Here is a 17,103-nt window from a genome sequence, read left to right as displayed (position 1 = left end):
CTTTGTATATAAAAGATCTGAGACATTGCTGAAATCAAGAATACCATAACAGAGAGATTCTGAAGTTTGAAGCGAGGATTTCGGAATGCAAGGAAGTGATCAGGTGCATAAGAAATAGCTAAAGTTTATGCCCAACGGGAAAAGAATTAAAATATCCATACTCTACGATAAACTCCCACTTGCATTTGTATATATACATATAATCGAATGTCTGTTCTTGGAACGCGCGAATGTCACGTTTATCCAAATAAAATTAAATGTCTGCCCGGATAAGATAGACGCTATTGATCGGCAATGAGCTTTTTCCCTTCTACTAAAAGGTGGATTCCCGTAATATCCCTGCTTTCTCTGTGCAAGCGAAACGCAAAACTCTCGCAGTTCTCTTGCGCGCTCGCGATTTCAGAACGGCCACGTGACTCGCAGCCCGATCCGCTCGAGTAAGAAACTCGAGGATATTTCGCGGGAATTCCCGGGAATCCCGCCGATAACTCTCCCCGTATCTGCGCTGACTCGGCCATTTCTCCGCTTCCGCGAGTACGACATCCGCGAGAAGTCCGATAAAATGGAAAGCAAGAAAAAGAGAGAAAGAGAAATTGAGAGAGGAGAGGAGAGAGAGAGAGAGACAAAGAAAGTCGTCGTTTATTTAGCGCTGCGCGATGCACTTCTTTTGGCTCCTTGAAAACGGAAAATCTAAGACATGTTTGCGTAAAACAATATTTTCGATATAATATTCTCGAATCTTGTAGCAGAGCCAATATCCTTCTCCGGCCAGAAGGAAAGAGCTTTCGACTTGGCAATTCAACGATAAGAAATTAAATTCCAGTTCCTATCTATTTTGTGTATTTTAGACGACTTTATCCTTATTGGTACAAATTTAGTCCGCTCTTATATACTTGAAATCTTTTACACGCATTTCTGTCATTGCCGCGAGTATCTCGGAGAAGAAATCGACGACGACATTTACTCCATTTGAACCTCGCCGAAGTCGTTACACGGCAAATGGAACGGGACTGCCAAAGAGTCTTCATGAGGAAAAGGGACATGCATCGTCGTCTTCGAAGATCGAATTCGACCTCACGACGAAAGGCTCGCGTACATCGCGTGAATAATAAACTCCGGAGCACTTCTTTCCAATCGCTGTATTAAAACCGATCATCAGTCCCGTAGTCATGTTTTTAATCGCAGATTGCTAGATCGTAAAACGGGCGGGAGAAATATTGTCATCGATCCGATAAACCGTGCTTTGCGGTACATTTTAATTTTTGAAAAAGCAATCAAAATACGGGGGAAAAACGCGAGTATATTTAGCTCGATTTTAGCGTTGTTACGCATGAAATGTTGGTTTTCTATATACAGATAATCTTTTAGTTTTGATGATATTGAATACGTTCAGCTGAAACAATTCCAATGCAAATATTTGACATTTTTTCCCCATAATCTCGTCTCGATAATGCTGGGAAATTTTAGAATCAAAAATGGTTTTCTGTACAATAAGAATTAAATCACTATGCAATTGTAGTGAAAATTTAAAACCTTGTTCGGAGAAATAAAATCTAGTTTTATATATAAATATACTACTTTATCACGATATGTAATATAACGGATCACGAAGAGATATTTGTTTCGTGAATTGTCGTGCAAGACAATTCGACTTTGGAGATTCAATTCATTTTGTATGCACCAGTTTAGTAAGAATAAATCAAATAATCCGACGCTTGCGATACATTCGTAAGCAAATTCGAGATTGTTTGAAACCGTTGCCTTGGAAAGTTTCATGCGAATACATTTAACGATCGAGCCGTGAAGACCTATCGAGCGAAGCGATAAATCGCCGAGGAGACACGGAAGATCACGAGAGAACGCCGAAGTAAAGCAAGATGAATGCCAGGAAAGAGAGAGAACAAGAAAGAAAAAGATCAACGACGAAGAAGAGGTCACACACTTGAATTCGGCGAGCGGAAGAGCGATGGCACGAATCGATATTCGCCGAATGGCGACTTCATCACGGGGTATCATATAAAGAATTTGTGACAATAACACACTGGATAAGTTTATCTTGTATATTTATCTACAGATTTGTTTACAATTCTGATGAAAAACAGTATATAGTATTTTCAGATTTTAGTAGTCGATTATTATTTAATAATAATTAGAATACATGTACAAAGATTGATATTACTTATTTATCATACTCATAATTTTACAAGTTCGTTCTATAATGAGAAAACAACAAATGCATTAATCTTGGATCTTATTGGAAATAAATCCATCTTCCATTCTTCAGAATATAAATTTCGGAAACGTGAGAAAAACATGCATGCGTTTACTTGGTATACACACGCGCGATTGCTTCTTGTCGTAACAGTCTGACGGCGTTTAATCGTTAATTAGATGTCGTTAAGTTTTATTAGTAATTGGATAAGTTTACGATGAGACGAAGACTCCGGGGCACAATGCGTGCGATGCCTGCGAGGGCGGGCGTCGCCGTTGTGTGCGAGTGAACTTCGCGTTCGCGAGACGGTGAACTCGACAATGCGACGATTCACCGCTCCCAGGATGAACGTATTTACTTTCGAGCGTTTTCCTATTCCGCCTTTCAGTACACCTGGCAACAGTCTATTACGTGATATCGACAGACGTTGAAACTGTACGGCCGGTTCCGTGCGCGAAACAGACAGGCAGGCTCGCAGAAATCTCGCAAGAAATTTTTGAAACTATTTCTCGCTTGCGCAGCAAGTTTATGTTCTCGAAAACCGTTTCATATCTTTGCTCTTTCACGATAACATAGATTATCTTTTAATTTTATTACAGTTTTTTATTGCAATTATGATTTTCAGGAAATTCAAGGTTTTTAACATCAATTTATTGTAAAAATAATTAAATCTTATACTTAGATGTTGGAATTTTATGATATACTCGAACATCTAAATTTAAATTTTACGTAATAGATGTCTCTATTTTTTTAATTTTAGCGTTTCCTCTGGATTTTCTTGCTCTTCTAATTTCATGATACTATTACGCGTATATTCGGCCGAAGAAATTCACGCTTGTCGTGCAAATTCCACCCGGTTTTCCGCAGGTCGCACGAGGGAGAGAGCTCGCGACGTACGCGGATTTTCCCGCGATTTCCACGTGCTAACGAGCTGTGAGTTTCTTGCGTGAAATATATCGCCATAGTCGTGCTTAAGCGGGTTGCGGTAAGGTCTGTAGGCCATTTCCTCAAGAGCTCGGAGTTTCCACCCGATTCCTCCGTCTTGTCCACGGCACTGCAGCGTTTTTCTCCCTCACAGTTCCTCTTCTTTCCTCAACTGAGCTTTCAGAAGACGAAGCGTGAGAGAACCGCGTGCTCGCGACATGATAAGCTCCATTGGAAAATCGATATTAATCCCCGTATTTCTAGACCGTGCAATATGGCGTTTAAAACACAAATAAAACAAATCCATTTATAAAATTCACTTTAAATGTGGCTTGATATTTTACATATTAAAAAGTTTGATAGAAAAAAAAGAAATCTGTTTGGAAAAACAAATTAATTGGATTTTATGTTTCATATATATGCGCTTGTGAATTAAATTTGTTATCTGGTCTTTATCATCAAGGCTCTCTCTCATTCTCTCACTTCATGTGAGATGCGTTAATAGTGCTTTCCATGAAAAATCTGGAACTCTGCATCTGCAGCATCTGGCGATATATTTGAGTGGGTCGAGGTAATTTCAAAGCCTGTGGTTCGCAAACTGCCCCAACTTTAGCCTCAACTTCAGTAGAGACAGGTTCCCTTTGCACACGCTGTTCGATAATCGTGTAATTAGATAATACCGTCTATAATCGGTATCTATTTAGCGCTTGCCACTTTAAAGCACGTTTAATGTATAGCTGAAGTGGATTAAACCATTCGCGAGGAAAAATCTGCATCGCAAACTGTGTTCTATTGTATTTTAATCTCGTTTAGTGCCGGGATAATACGGTAAAACAAAAATTAAAAATATTCTTTGCTTTTTTTCTATTATTAAATTTTTATTTAATTGTAAATTGTGAGTCAATATAAATTTAATTATAATATAATTTGATTAATACATTAATAAATCTAATATAATTAAAAGTTATGAATTTAAAAGCATAATATTGATTTATGATACGGAAGTATGTAAAATTATGAATAAGAAGTATTCTATGCATTTACTGTGCTACTTTTAATTTTCATATGGTTGTGTTTTTGGCACTTTACTACTAGACGTTTTATTTTGGCCAACTTGTACAATTGATTTATTCAAAGTTAATAACAGTTGTAATTTTATTCAACGGAAGGCAACACGTGGTCTCTACTGAAGTAGAGTATCTTATTCGCTAAGTAACGACGATAAGTTTGGAAATAATTATAGGCTTGCACAGTAACTGGCAAGATCAAAGTGGTCTCGATTTAACATGGGATGTAATGTAGATAGAAATTATGGAACAGCGTTTTACATACGGATGTCGAGTTAAGTGAAGTTTCGTAATTGAATTTTATAAAGCGGGAAGTTGATAGTACATTGAGCGCGAAGGAAATTCGATTCATATTTTATGCGCCAAGTATAAGACATTAACTATAAACGTCATGATTCCGTTTTATGTGCGAAATACACATGCTGCGAAAAATTTGTTTTCCTCGCATGATTAATGAAAGTCTGGCAATGAAGCAAACACGTTCCGAAAGATCAAGATAGTTCGAACAAAGAGAATTCGTCATGAAACCAATAATATATAACTAACAGAATATTGCATAAAAATTCTTTAACGATTTTGCGAAATTGACGTTTCTTTATAAAAATTTAATGGAAGACTATTATTAACTGTAATTCTTCAATCTTTAGTATCCTTTGTTTAGTCTAATCTCTGATGTATAACGTGATATGTCCGGAACACTCCTACAACTCTTGGCTCGTGATGAAAAGCCGTGCCGAGCATTTTCATCATCCCAGAAAATCGATCTCGGTGAAACGATGCGAACGGTATTATCGGCCACAAGAAGGAATTAAGTACATTGTAGACGGCGTATCTTTCTCTTTTTTTTCCTATACGGCGTCTTAGATTGCACATTTTCTTGGAACCAAAAACAGTAACGACTAAACTAGAAGGAAAGTTTTCAACATCGTGGCATCGACAATTTCTAAAATAAACAGTTAAGAATTAAGGGGACGACATGTTATCTTCCTCAAGAGCGCAAAAAAACTATCCTTCAGTCAATTTTCAGTAAACTTTTTCTGAAAGTAATTTTAATTTATGGCTTAGTCACCAAGTCATATAAAGTAGAAAATTAAAAAGTTGTGAATAGAAGAGAAAGACAGAGAGGCGCCTCTTCGATTAAAATTTCTTGCTTGGCTTATACTGTTTGGTTCGAAAACTTATATCGAAAGATTCAGATGAGTTTCGTGAATCGAATTTGTAATCGGATCGCTGCGAGTTATATCTTTTTTTTTCCCGTTGCATTAAGAAATCTAAGAATGCTTGAATTTCCATGAGCATGAATATATGTTATACAGATTTTATATGAAATATCCACATCAGATATATGTTTAGAGAATCTCAAATTTTTTTGAAAGTTAATTTTAAGAAAGAGCTATTTGGAAATCACATAAGTTTGGAATAAGCATTATTAGATTTAATTCCGTGTTACTTGCGGTAGTTGGTATCCGATATCCGAGTATTATGGAATTAGTGTACAAAATTTTGGTTAAAGCGGTTTACCGATTCGTGGACGCCTCGCCGCTTTTAGGACCGATCCGATGGGCGTAACGATCGCATCGTCGCAATTCCAAAGCCGCGGGATTTCAGAACCGCGGGTCGCATATATCCGAGCGAAAATTTCTATCTCTTTCGGACCTGGCGATCCGGTGCTATCTTCAAAGGACGCGGATATCTCGAGTTAGATGAAAGTTCGCTCGCTTTTACGCGCACGCGGTAGGCGCGAGTTGAGGGGCGCGCTTGGCCGGGGCGGAAACTTGTTTATAGCATGTCGAGGGAATCGAACGATTCGCCAAAGGTAAATTGAAGATCTCGTTTAAGTGTTCCTGCGCCGCGCCATAACGCTTCGAGGAGGTTTTATCGCCGTCGAAGCCCAGCTAAAAGCAAGGCACGGCGCGCGTGTCTTTCATTTCGCGAGAGCCTCGACTCGAGCCATCCGGGACATTTTCGTCAACACAAGTCGCGAGTACTTCGGTTGATTTAAATATTGCTCTTTGAATCTACCGAGAGTAGGTCAGTTCGCCATGTTGTAATCTCACACTAAGCGTACGTATTTGAAACAATAACTTATGCACACACGTGAAGCTTTACACTGATCGTCTCCAAAGTGGTGGGATTATCCAGGGGACCGAGAAGGCGGTAGAGGGAAGTGCAAGTGTCATTGGATCAGATTCACAATTTTGTTAAGCAAACCGAAGTGCAATTTATTTTATATATCCATCTTTAATACTTGATTATCAAGCTGCTATACGTTTCGATTGGATTTTGAAATAAATGTGCAAATGTTTGTCAAAACGCTGTTTCCGATTCTCTCGTCGCGAAATTATGAATTATGAGCGAGGATTAGCTCAGAGTAATATATGTCTTTGCCGCGATTCGTGGAGTGACAAAGCGCAACGATGTTGTTTTGTCGGGTAAATGCACCGTCACAATCTCAATATCCCCTTTATGATAATCATTTGAAGATACTTGTGCGCGCGAGAAATGTTTCACAAACCCTGCTCGATTAGATTCGCGTGTTATTACAAGTTATTAGTGGTTACGTGGCTCGACTAGGAGATCGGTTTTTGAAGGATATTGACTTCTTTTTGTGCTTTTTGGTAAACATTGATTTTATATATATATATATATATATATATATATATATATATATATATATATAAAGGCATGGTAATATTTATTTTATATTTTATATTAAATTACATTTTAATTGGCGTTTATAGGCAAATGGACAAATAAACAAAAATGATGTTGAATAATACAATAATTTGAATAATATAATTTTATACAATAACAAATAATTTTGAACGGTATGAATAATTTTTAAATTGCTAGAATTTTAATAAACACATACACACACATTTCAAGAACAAAAGAGATCTAATTGATTTTTCTCGCGTGTAATTATTTACGAATAAAGGAAAGAACTTCAATAAATATTTCCCAATAAAAACGTGATAAAACGAACCAGCGAAAGTCCGCAGCACTCGCTGATAACGTATTTTCTGGCAAATACAGGGGCAAGGAGCGAATAATAGACATGTTTAGCCATTGTGTGCGGCAATTACAAGATAACGATTTATTCGGTAACAAGCTTGGACGGTTCTAGAAATGTGCTGCATTGTATTCGTAACGCAGTTTGATCGGAAGCGAGTTTAGTCGGGGGGCGATTCACTTTGACAGAGGCGCGATTCGAATCGATTGTTGAATTGTGCAATACAACCGTTATTCTCCACGACGTTTATTTTCAACTTTCATGTAGCCTTTCTCAATCGCGGGCTTTCCGTTCAAGCCAGCATCGAGCTTCAATTGGAGGTGCGCAACAATTTGATATGTTTCCACGATAATTAAAAAAAAAAAAAAAAAAAAATGGAGACCTTATTTCTGATCAATTGTTCTTTTTCTTGTTTCTATAATCTCACACAATATAGTCATTCTTTTATTTGTGAAAATGAGTAACGAGAGAGGAAGCGAACGGTAGCGGAGTAACAGGGAAGCGAAATGTAATTTATCCGCCTTCAATCAAAGAGCCGCGCATTTCAGGGTTAAAATCGAAAGTACGTTCGCTATAATGTACCGCATACAATTTACATAGAAAGCGACTGATCTACTATGCACGAAAGTGCAAAGCGGATCTTTCCTCTTACGAATATCTGTCGTCGCCTTCTCGATTACTCCCGCGGTGAATACATATTAAGTAGGTCGTCGCTCTCGCTTACGTCGTTTACACAGCGTAAATCGAATGACATACAAACAATGTGCATCATTTGCCAGGTTTTCACGACGGTTTCGTCGTGCGTTTGCGCGCGCGCTCTGCACGGCCTTAATTATCGAAAATCTATAAAAAGCACGATTGCATTTAGAGATTTCCTCGAGAGACACGAGGAATTGCGAGGAATCGCAAAGATTTCCTTGGTGATTCCCGAGGAGCGTTGGGCCCCGCAATGAATCGCACCGACTCCATCGCGCAACTTAATTAAATTAATAATTACATCGCCGATATCTACGCGGCCGGTGAAATTTACAGTCGAATAAAATGCCGCTGGTCGACTCCGTTTAATCTCGCATGCGACGCAGCGCATCGCGCCATTGATATTCAAACTCCGTTTCGAAAATCTCGAGATTTAATGTAACCCCGGTGACTTTAAGCGAGTCACGCGCTATCATTTCGAATTCTTCATATTCTAATCGAACATTTCGACTGTGCGCAGTAATTTTAGACAGACAGACAGATATTAAATCTTCATTTGTTCCACGTATCGATGTTATACGAAGGTAATTCTATTTCAATGATAAATCCTCTCGATGGTTCTAATGTAATAATATTAACAATGTTAAACACTATGTAAATGTAATTTTGCTCGATAAAAGAGAATCTCGTCAAATATTCATTTAATAAAATAATCATTCAAGATTTGATCAGCTTTCTTGATCAACATATTCGTGTCTCACATGTAGTGATGAGCGTGATTATCCGCGATTCTTAGTTTCGAATATAAATGTCGTGTTCGGTGTTATCGCGAGATGAGAATGAAATGGTCACGTTTAGCGCCAGTTGTAAAACGAGAATACGAGCCAAAGCGAAAGGGATACCTAGTGTTTAAAAGAGGTGAGGCGTGTTGAATGGGAATTCAAGCCCCGGCCTGCGAGGGAGCTAGTCGCAGCGAGAGTCCACTTTTTCAAACCTTATAAGAGAGCCAAGAAAGCTGTCCGAGATATTTTGAAATTTTATCGAGCATTTCACCGTATTCCAGAAGCGAATACTGAAAATGCTGCGATAACGTTTACAACATGCTTCGATTGCTGCGGAAACCCGCGTGTTTAGGGGTTTGCTTTTTTTTCTATTTTATACTTTTTTTTCGCTTTGCTTTTTTTTCACGTATTACAGAGATTTTTCTTCTCTCTTGCAAGAGAACGATGTGTCATTATTAACCAAATATTAATTGACAAATGACTAATATTTTCTCACTGTTACTCTAATTTATGTAATATTATTTTCGTCTCTGTTAAACAGAATAATTGTACAAATAATAACAGTATAAATAATTGATTATTTTGAACACAATTAATTAGATGCTATTTACCTCGTAACTGCTTGAATAATGAATAAAAATAAGCGATTGTTTTCTAAATACCGTTGGTTGAATATTATTTTTGTCACTGCTCATCGATTACCGAGTGACGCGCCGCGTGAAAAAGTGGGCTTGTTTGGTTCTTACACCCCGGCTTTCAATTTCCCATCATGAAAATGTAGGAAAAAGCGAAACGGCGAATCAACTGGTTGCGACGTGACGAAAGGAGATGGAATATATGTGTGACGCGGGAAAATGTGAAGCCGTGGCGGAGTACGCGTAGAAAGCACTGAAACCCCTAGCCGGGGTAGCATTTGCATTTCTTCCTACGACGTCCTTTGAATAACAAATAAGCTCCCCCGGCCGCGAACGAATGCGTGCGATATCTTGCGGAAGGATGAGGATGATAATAATAATAATAATAAAAGAGCTGGGAGACAGCTCGATGCTGCTTCTACTTCTATCCCCGCGACTCACCGAGCACAAGCTTTGTAAGTGTTGTTACAGTTAGAAACACGCACTTAGTTAGATTGTTTCAAATCTTATTTGATTATATAATATTTAGATTGAATGGAAACTTCGCAAGAGAGGTATTAACTCTAATATAAGTTATATGACTTTTGCTAGGAACAAAGACGTTCGCTCGTTTCGAGGAAGCCAATGAAGTTAATGAAATGAATTTTACATAAATGTATTATATATTTTAAAGAGTTTTAACTTTTTAATATCCAGATAATTTGCAGATGATGGTACACGACAGTACATTATATATACAAAAGTGTGAGAGAGATATATGCATTTTACATCAAAATAATGTCCTATCATTGCGCTGTTATCAAAAATATAAGATATCATATGTATTGATTTCTGACTTGTCGCGAAAAGATTCGAAAAAATGTGACAGTGGTAATGTGAATGGTGAAGAATTAATTCTTTGCAGACTAGTTTCATGCATCATTTTTTTTTTCGCTGTTTTGTCTTTTTCATCCACAAATCGTTGGGCGCGGTAATAAGAGGGTTGTGGATTTGAAAAATTTCTGGTACTGAGTTCCCCAACGAGAGTATAGTCACGAAGATTTATTATCACTGAAAGAAGGAAAGAAAGGAAGCAGGTGCAATTCTCACGATATTCTTCAAGAGAAATTAAATAAAGCACAATGCTTTTTATAATAAAAAAAAAAAAACGAAAAGGAAGATGCGCAATGTTTCATATACTTTCTCTGCTTTCACTTCTCCTTTTGTATATAGTTCATTCTATAAAGTTTTCCAATTCTACAAAAAATTTAATTCCTACTTTCAATGTTTCGTTAAATAGAAAAATCCATGGGATTGTAACGTGAGAGAAAAGTTAGGTAGGAGATAGTAAAAAATAAAAGTACAACATGAACGATATTAGAAATGTTTTACCATTCTTTTTTTTAGTAACTATATTTATTTATAACTATTTATAAGGAAGCAAAATTACTTTTTTAGTGTTTATTAAAATGTATTCTGTATTTAACACATATATTTAGCTTCTTTTGATTACTTGTTGACTTTCTTGTTAAAAAAAAATATCTATATCTTATACTCTGGTAAATAATTATTCATTAATATGAGGAGAAATAATAGTGTTGAATAATGTTTGAAATTTCTTTTTGTATATCAGCAATTATTCTTATTGCTTTTATAAAACGACATTCAAAGATGCTGAATGTATTTAATATCTAAAGGCATTCCCTGAACTAGAGTCATCTCTCAATTTTGAAAATTATGCTCGACCGCTTATCTATCCACGATAGAGAAAATCGGGTAGCTTCCTAACCGAGCTAACCGAGTTGCATAGCGATCTTTAACGAGGTGTCCACTCCGCAAAGTTCCACCGACGCGTTTGCGGTAAATTTGTCAATCTGACGATGTACCGGGAAAATTGCGCTTCGCGTTTATGCAATATTCATACACGGTGCACGAGCAGGACGCTGTTGATCTGATAGAGAGACGAATTAAAATGTCGCGCTATATGGACGAAACAGAGGTAGAAAGAGAAAAAAGAGTAAGAGTAATTTTTTTCCCTAAAGTTTTCAATATGACTTAAAATTCGCTTCTCTGTACACGCGGTGGATCCAGGATCCAGCCCGTGTCTTAGCGCGGTATTTGTCGAATGCGGCGGTGACCTATTCTTATCTCCCATTTTCCTCTCCGTTCCGGCGGAGTTTGGATGAAAGTTTACCACGATGCGCGCGGTGAATTCAGATCCCCCGGCATCTCGAAAGTAATCCACATGTTATTTCGATATTAATCTCGCGCGCGCGTGCGGGCGGGCGGGCGCGCTCAACGAGACATTATTTCCCTGCGAAATTAAATTCGCGAAATAGAGTCACGCCAATCGTATCACAATGATCGGATCGCTCCTCCTCTCGTTTTCCCGTCTCGCACGACGGAATCGCAACGCCGCGCCGCGCCGCGCCGTTCTCTCGCCGGGCAACGGCCGAAATGAACTCTCCTGCGAACGTCAACATTTACTTACAAACTCGGATATTGCTCGCGACGTGCAGCCAGATCTAATTTTTCGAGATGAATCTCATAAACTCGAAACACTCGGCAGCTCTTCCTTTACCCTCGCAATCTTATGTCTCCGATATTATTGATTTGCTGAACAAATAAAGGTAAATAAACTATTTGAGGGACAACATCCGTTCGCAATTGAGTTTCGAGTTACAAGGGAGACAATCATTTCGAATATGTTTGTAAAAGAATATCAACATTATTTTAATTTGTTATTGACAAATTTGCTACTTATTTTTGTAATTTTGTGACAGCATCATGTTAATTATTGTTTGTATATTTGAAAAAAACAAAACTGGCAGACAAATGTTGGACCTCAAATGAATAACTGAAAATAGGGAACATTATGGAAATTTTACGCCTTTCATGCGCGATAAAATAAACGTTCACCGGATATTCGCCTAATTGATTAATTGATTAATTCCGATCAAATGACGTTGCGTTATGTGTAATTAAAAATACGACATGCTCTCTGACATTCATTTATATTAATAATTACATTATAAACGCGATGCATCGGAATAACGTTCGTTTATACATTTTGCGATTCCGTTTTCATTCCAATGCGGTATTTTGCACATGAATATTTTGTTGATAGTTTATGACATAAATATTGTAGCAAAATTAATACTTGCTCGTTTTCTCGTCGGCAAATATGAACATTATAATACCGTTTCTTGAAATTCTGCGCGCAATGCAGGAAAAAAACATCAGCTCTGAATTAGTCAAAAAACATCGTGCCTTGCAAAGTATGAGATCCATTATGTAAAATAAGCGCACGCGAAGTAACAAAGATGTAACGTTAATGATCCGAAGTTACGGAAAATCTATAATAATAAATCTTTCTCTTTAAGAAAAAAGCTTCACAAAAGAAATTTCTACAATTCCAAGGCTATACGTACGAGCGATAAATTCGTTAATATTCAATATAACTGACATTCAAAGCTTCGCAGAACTTCTATTGAAAATAATTTTAAAAAAAATGCAGGGACAGTCTCCATTCCCGCGTGTAGAGTTCCCGGGTATAATTTTCTACAGTAAATCCCTACGTGGATTTACCGCTGTGATACGTTCGGCGATGTCAATCAATGAAATTTTTATCCACCCGAGATATATACTCTCGAGCGATAATTTTCAATATGTTTCCAATCGTCGATATCTGTGTTCAATTGCATTTGCACGATTCGACGTGACGCCGCGTCATGAACGTTTGCGTAATCGTAACTGGGGAAAAAGTATTGTCTACTCCAATCAATCTGGATTTACTTCGTCAAGGTAAATTTAGGTCGCGAAAAGGGTTCTTCTCAATTGAATCCCGACACGACTGCAGTTGCAGTCGTTGATTACAATCGCGAGTCGCGCCGTTAAGTTTTTTCCAACTCTGTTGCAATTTGCTTCACGACTTATATTCGATATGTATAAAAGAATTGAATATTTCTCCCTTGCTCCAGGTTATCAATCGCATACGAATAAATCTCTGTAGAAATACTGCTGTCAAAGAAAGATTAGAATAAAATTTATTCAAAATTATATATATCAAGGAACCGAAAAAAGAGCTATATAATTTTTAATGCATCTTGTGCATTAATTTTATCAGTGCAATAGCTTCCAACCATATCTACAACTACAAAGAATCGCGACTCGCGCAAAGAGCTAGATGCTCGTGAACAATTGTGTGACACGAGGGAAATATTAAAAAAAAACTGATCAAATATTCCTATACATAATATCTGAAATACAAATAATAAGCAAGGGAATAATTTTCCTCGTTTATTGTTGCGAGAAATTCAATTTCATTGAATTTATCGTATTAAGTTTATTGCTAGTTTTCAATGTTCTATTAATGCAGATATCTATTATGTCTCATAAGAATTCTGTAAAATATATTTTCTAATGATATAAATATTATATATTTTTAATTATATATACCACTATATAGATCTCGATGCATCGTTAATGTTAGTAATATTAATTCTAATATAAATTCTATTAAAAAATGCGAGTGATATGTCGCGGATACATAAATGGTTTCGTTAAAAATATTTGACGCTAATACGGAAAAATCGACACGGTGTGTCATATTTGTGCAGAGTGCTCCGTGATTCCGTTATATACCTACTCTTTCTCACCTCGCGCAGATTGACGACCTCGTCGGCGGCTCGCAAAGGATGGGTGAGAGATATATTTTACCTCAAGACAAATTAGAGAATAAAGAGCGAATTCCGCGCGTGGCGCGAGCGCCCGCTAGATATCGTCGAAGCTCGTTTTGAGCACGCTCGAGAATTTAATTGCTAGCGTTCTTAGGATTCCCGGTGGAAGTTTCTTTTCTATGCCACTACACACGTCTTCATCCTTCCGATCGTTAGGCTCCTACTAACAAGTTTGCGATTCTATTTTCGTTCTGAACTTCCTGTTATTATTTGCATAAATTTTGTTGTTCTTCGTATATAAGAGTCAACTTTCATATAAACCTCGAACCGTGGTAACCATGCATTAGCTACGCGCGCCACGATGTAAATTTGGTTTTACTATGAACCGGGGTATTACGCCGACGTCTCGGAGACACTTCGCGAGAATTATGGGACGTGATATCATTCGGACCGTATTCCGCGAGAACGATGATCTACGCGAAACGACCCTATGATTAATTATATATCAGCTACATTTCAACTATACCTACATTACGATGTAAATCTGGTTTCACTATTACGCGTACGTAGGTATTACGCGGAGCTTTAGACACTTCTCTGCATTGCAATGAACTTTATATGTAGTTTACATTTCAATTGCTTGCATTATCATATAAATTTGATTTTATTAAGTAGCATTTCGAAGAGAGACATCATGAAAATGACGTGATTGCATTTAAATGATTTGGTGTGCAATTGTTTACGCGTATCACGTATGTGTTATATATATTATAATGTAATATAAAAATTCTGTATTATGCTATTATTTTATTATGACGAATAATGTATCGTCCAAGAATTACGCGGATTGATATCACGCAATCTATATTCGAGAAATAGTAGAATCGTAGAGAAATATGTATAAACAGTAAATCTGCTATATAAGAATATTACGTAGATTATCACAAACATTCTACCTAATATAATATGGTATTCTTCACGTACTTTGATAAAAATCGATGATCTGTTCGAAACACTTCCCAAAATCTTAGAATTCTGCATAAAAACTTCACAATTTCTCCGTAATCGCGGTCGGTGGATACTGACAAATGGAAATAAAAAAGCAAAAGGTACAATATCTCATTGCGAGAAAATCTACCGGATCCATCTGAGGATCGAGCACCGCGTGTACGAGATTGGGATAGCATATGCGAGATTTCCGGAATATTTTCGAAAAGTTAACCCAAAGGAGATTTTCGGGAAGCCACAGAAAGTGAAACTTTCGGGAAAGATCAGACTCGAAAGAGAAGAAGAGAGAAAGAGAAAGAGAGAGAGACAGAGAGAAAGAGCTGTCGTCGTCTCGACCGGGTTTTCCGCGACTGCGGGAGCATTACATTTCTGTCGCGGCGGACGATTCGGATCGTGCGTTCGACGTTGTGCGCGTCCGCTAACTCGGCTAACTCACTGAAGATCCCCGCGGCACCGGGGGCCGGACTTTCACCAAGAAAACCGACGCGGCGTGTATCAGAGTGTGTATCACACAGTGCCGGAGGTCGCTCCGCGGCTCTCGGAGCGGTGCGGACAAAAAAGAGCAGCGAGAACGCGAGGGAAAAGGAAAACGGAGCCGTCGCGCACTCGGCGACCGCCGCGGCAAGACTGGGGTCTGCTGCCCGGCCGGGGTAGCTGCCATGGCAACCCGACCACCCCCGAAAGCTTCATCTCCTCACTCCGTGTCTCGCGCACCCTCGCTCGCGCTCTCCTCTACCGCGTCGCAGCAGCAGCAGCAGCAGCAGCGGCGGCAGCGGCAGCAGCCAGCAGCGGCGGCAGCAGCAGCAGCAGCACATAGAGACGTGGACACGGCACGGCGCGTGTGGCGCATCTTTCCATCTCTTCTCTCACCTCCGTTCTCCTCCGTTCTCCTCTGTCAGCGAAGGTCCTCAAACCGATACCCACTCGCGATCCTCGAACAAACAGAGTGCAGATGCCCAGAAAGGGGGTATCGGGTAGATCTCATTTTGAGATGCATTTAGAAGACGCTCGTGCATGGTACGTCTCGGAGTACCGACGCTTCGCTCCCGATATCGAACAGTTATTATAGTCGCCACGGGGCTTAAGATATTGCCAGCCAACTTTGTCTTCTCTCATTCCGCGCTGTCCTTCATCTCTCGCTGTCACGACGATCTCCTTTGAACGGATATCCACTCGATATCATCGATAAAACGGAGTGCAGATGCTCGTACGAAAGGGATATCGGTGTATCTTTGCTTTGGGTATGTAAGGGTCAAGGGATGCTTAAGGTACATCGATACTTCGCTTCCGGCGGTTACCGAAGGTAACCGTGTTCGAGCCGCTTCCGGAGTATACTCTTCTTCTCCAGATCAGCTTGTCGGCGAGGCAGCTGCGTTCGACTTTTAATATTAAACTTTCAAGTATTAGCTCACCTTTTCTCATAATTGTAATAAGTTGTTGCTGCATTATTATCTGAAAAGAATACCGCGGAGCCCACGAGCTATACCAGGTCTCGCGATTTTCTTCCCGCTTTCTACCACCTTATCTACCACCTTATGTCTTCCACGTTTCTAACAACAGCGCACGAGAACTTGAAAACAGATGCTCGAAAAAAAAATCGATATGTTACGCTATTTAACACGCTCGTGATTTATTGGTATCGAGTCAAAGTATGCTTCATTTCCGCATCTCTCTCACACACACACACAATTATGAAGTTTAGTTTTAGGGCTTTCGTGATACTGGGAGAGAAATCGCAGGGAAACCACGGACGAAGACCTCTGGTCTCTAACCGGTCTCTGTGTAACCCGCTACAAACTCGTCGTTCCGGCATCCTGTTTGTCTTCTCCAGAATAACGTTTCGCGACGTAGACCGCTCGCAAAACGCTTTACCCGAAGTTTTGTCTCGGGACATTCGAGACTTCCATTTGAGACAAGTGACAAATTTCAACAAAACGGTGGAAGGACGTATAAGTGTGTTTAAAAAATAACTTGAAATCGCTCTTCCCGACGGAGCGATTTGCACTGTTTGTACCACTTTGCTTGTAAGCTGTTCAAGTGTGAGCAAAGTTACTTACGGATCAAACAAACGCACTCTTTCTCTGTCTCTTTCTCATTAGTCTTGACAT

The 17,103-nt window shown here is 38.8% G+C and overlaps 1 protein-coding gene across 3 annotated transcripts in view; it reads right to left on the bottom strand.

The window, feature by feature from the left end:
- The window catches only part of LOC139822863 (dipeptidase 1), a 123,019-nt gene extending 107,411 nt beyond the window's left edge, over positions 1-15,608 (bottom strand). For 2 of the 3 annotated variants that reach the window (XR_011734627.1, XM_071795008.1), the window contains exon 1: positions 15,361-15,608. The gene's annotated coding sequence lies outside the window, so the exon portion shown is untranslated. The remainder of the gene's footprint in view (positions 1-15,360) is intronic. The other variant, XM_071795009.1, reaches the window with a different exon arrangement.
- Between the last annotated feature and the right edge of the window lie 1,495 nt (positions 15,609-17,103).

Source organism: Temnothorax longispinosus, chromosome 12, assembly GCF_030848805.1.
Source record: "Temnothorax longispinosus isolate EJ_2023e chromosome 12, Tlon_JGU_v1, whole genome shotgun sequence".
NCBI lineage: Eukaryota > Metazoa > Arthropoda > Insecta > Hymenoptera > Formicidae > Temnothorax > Temnothorax longispinosus.
The sequence above is the reverse complement of the archived record's forward strand: the minus strand, read 5'-3'. Positions and strand labels throughout refer to the sequence as shown.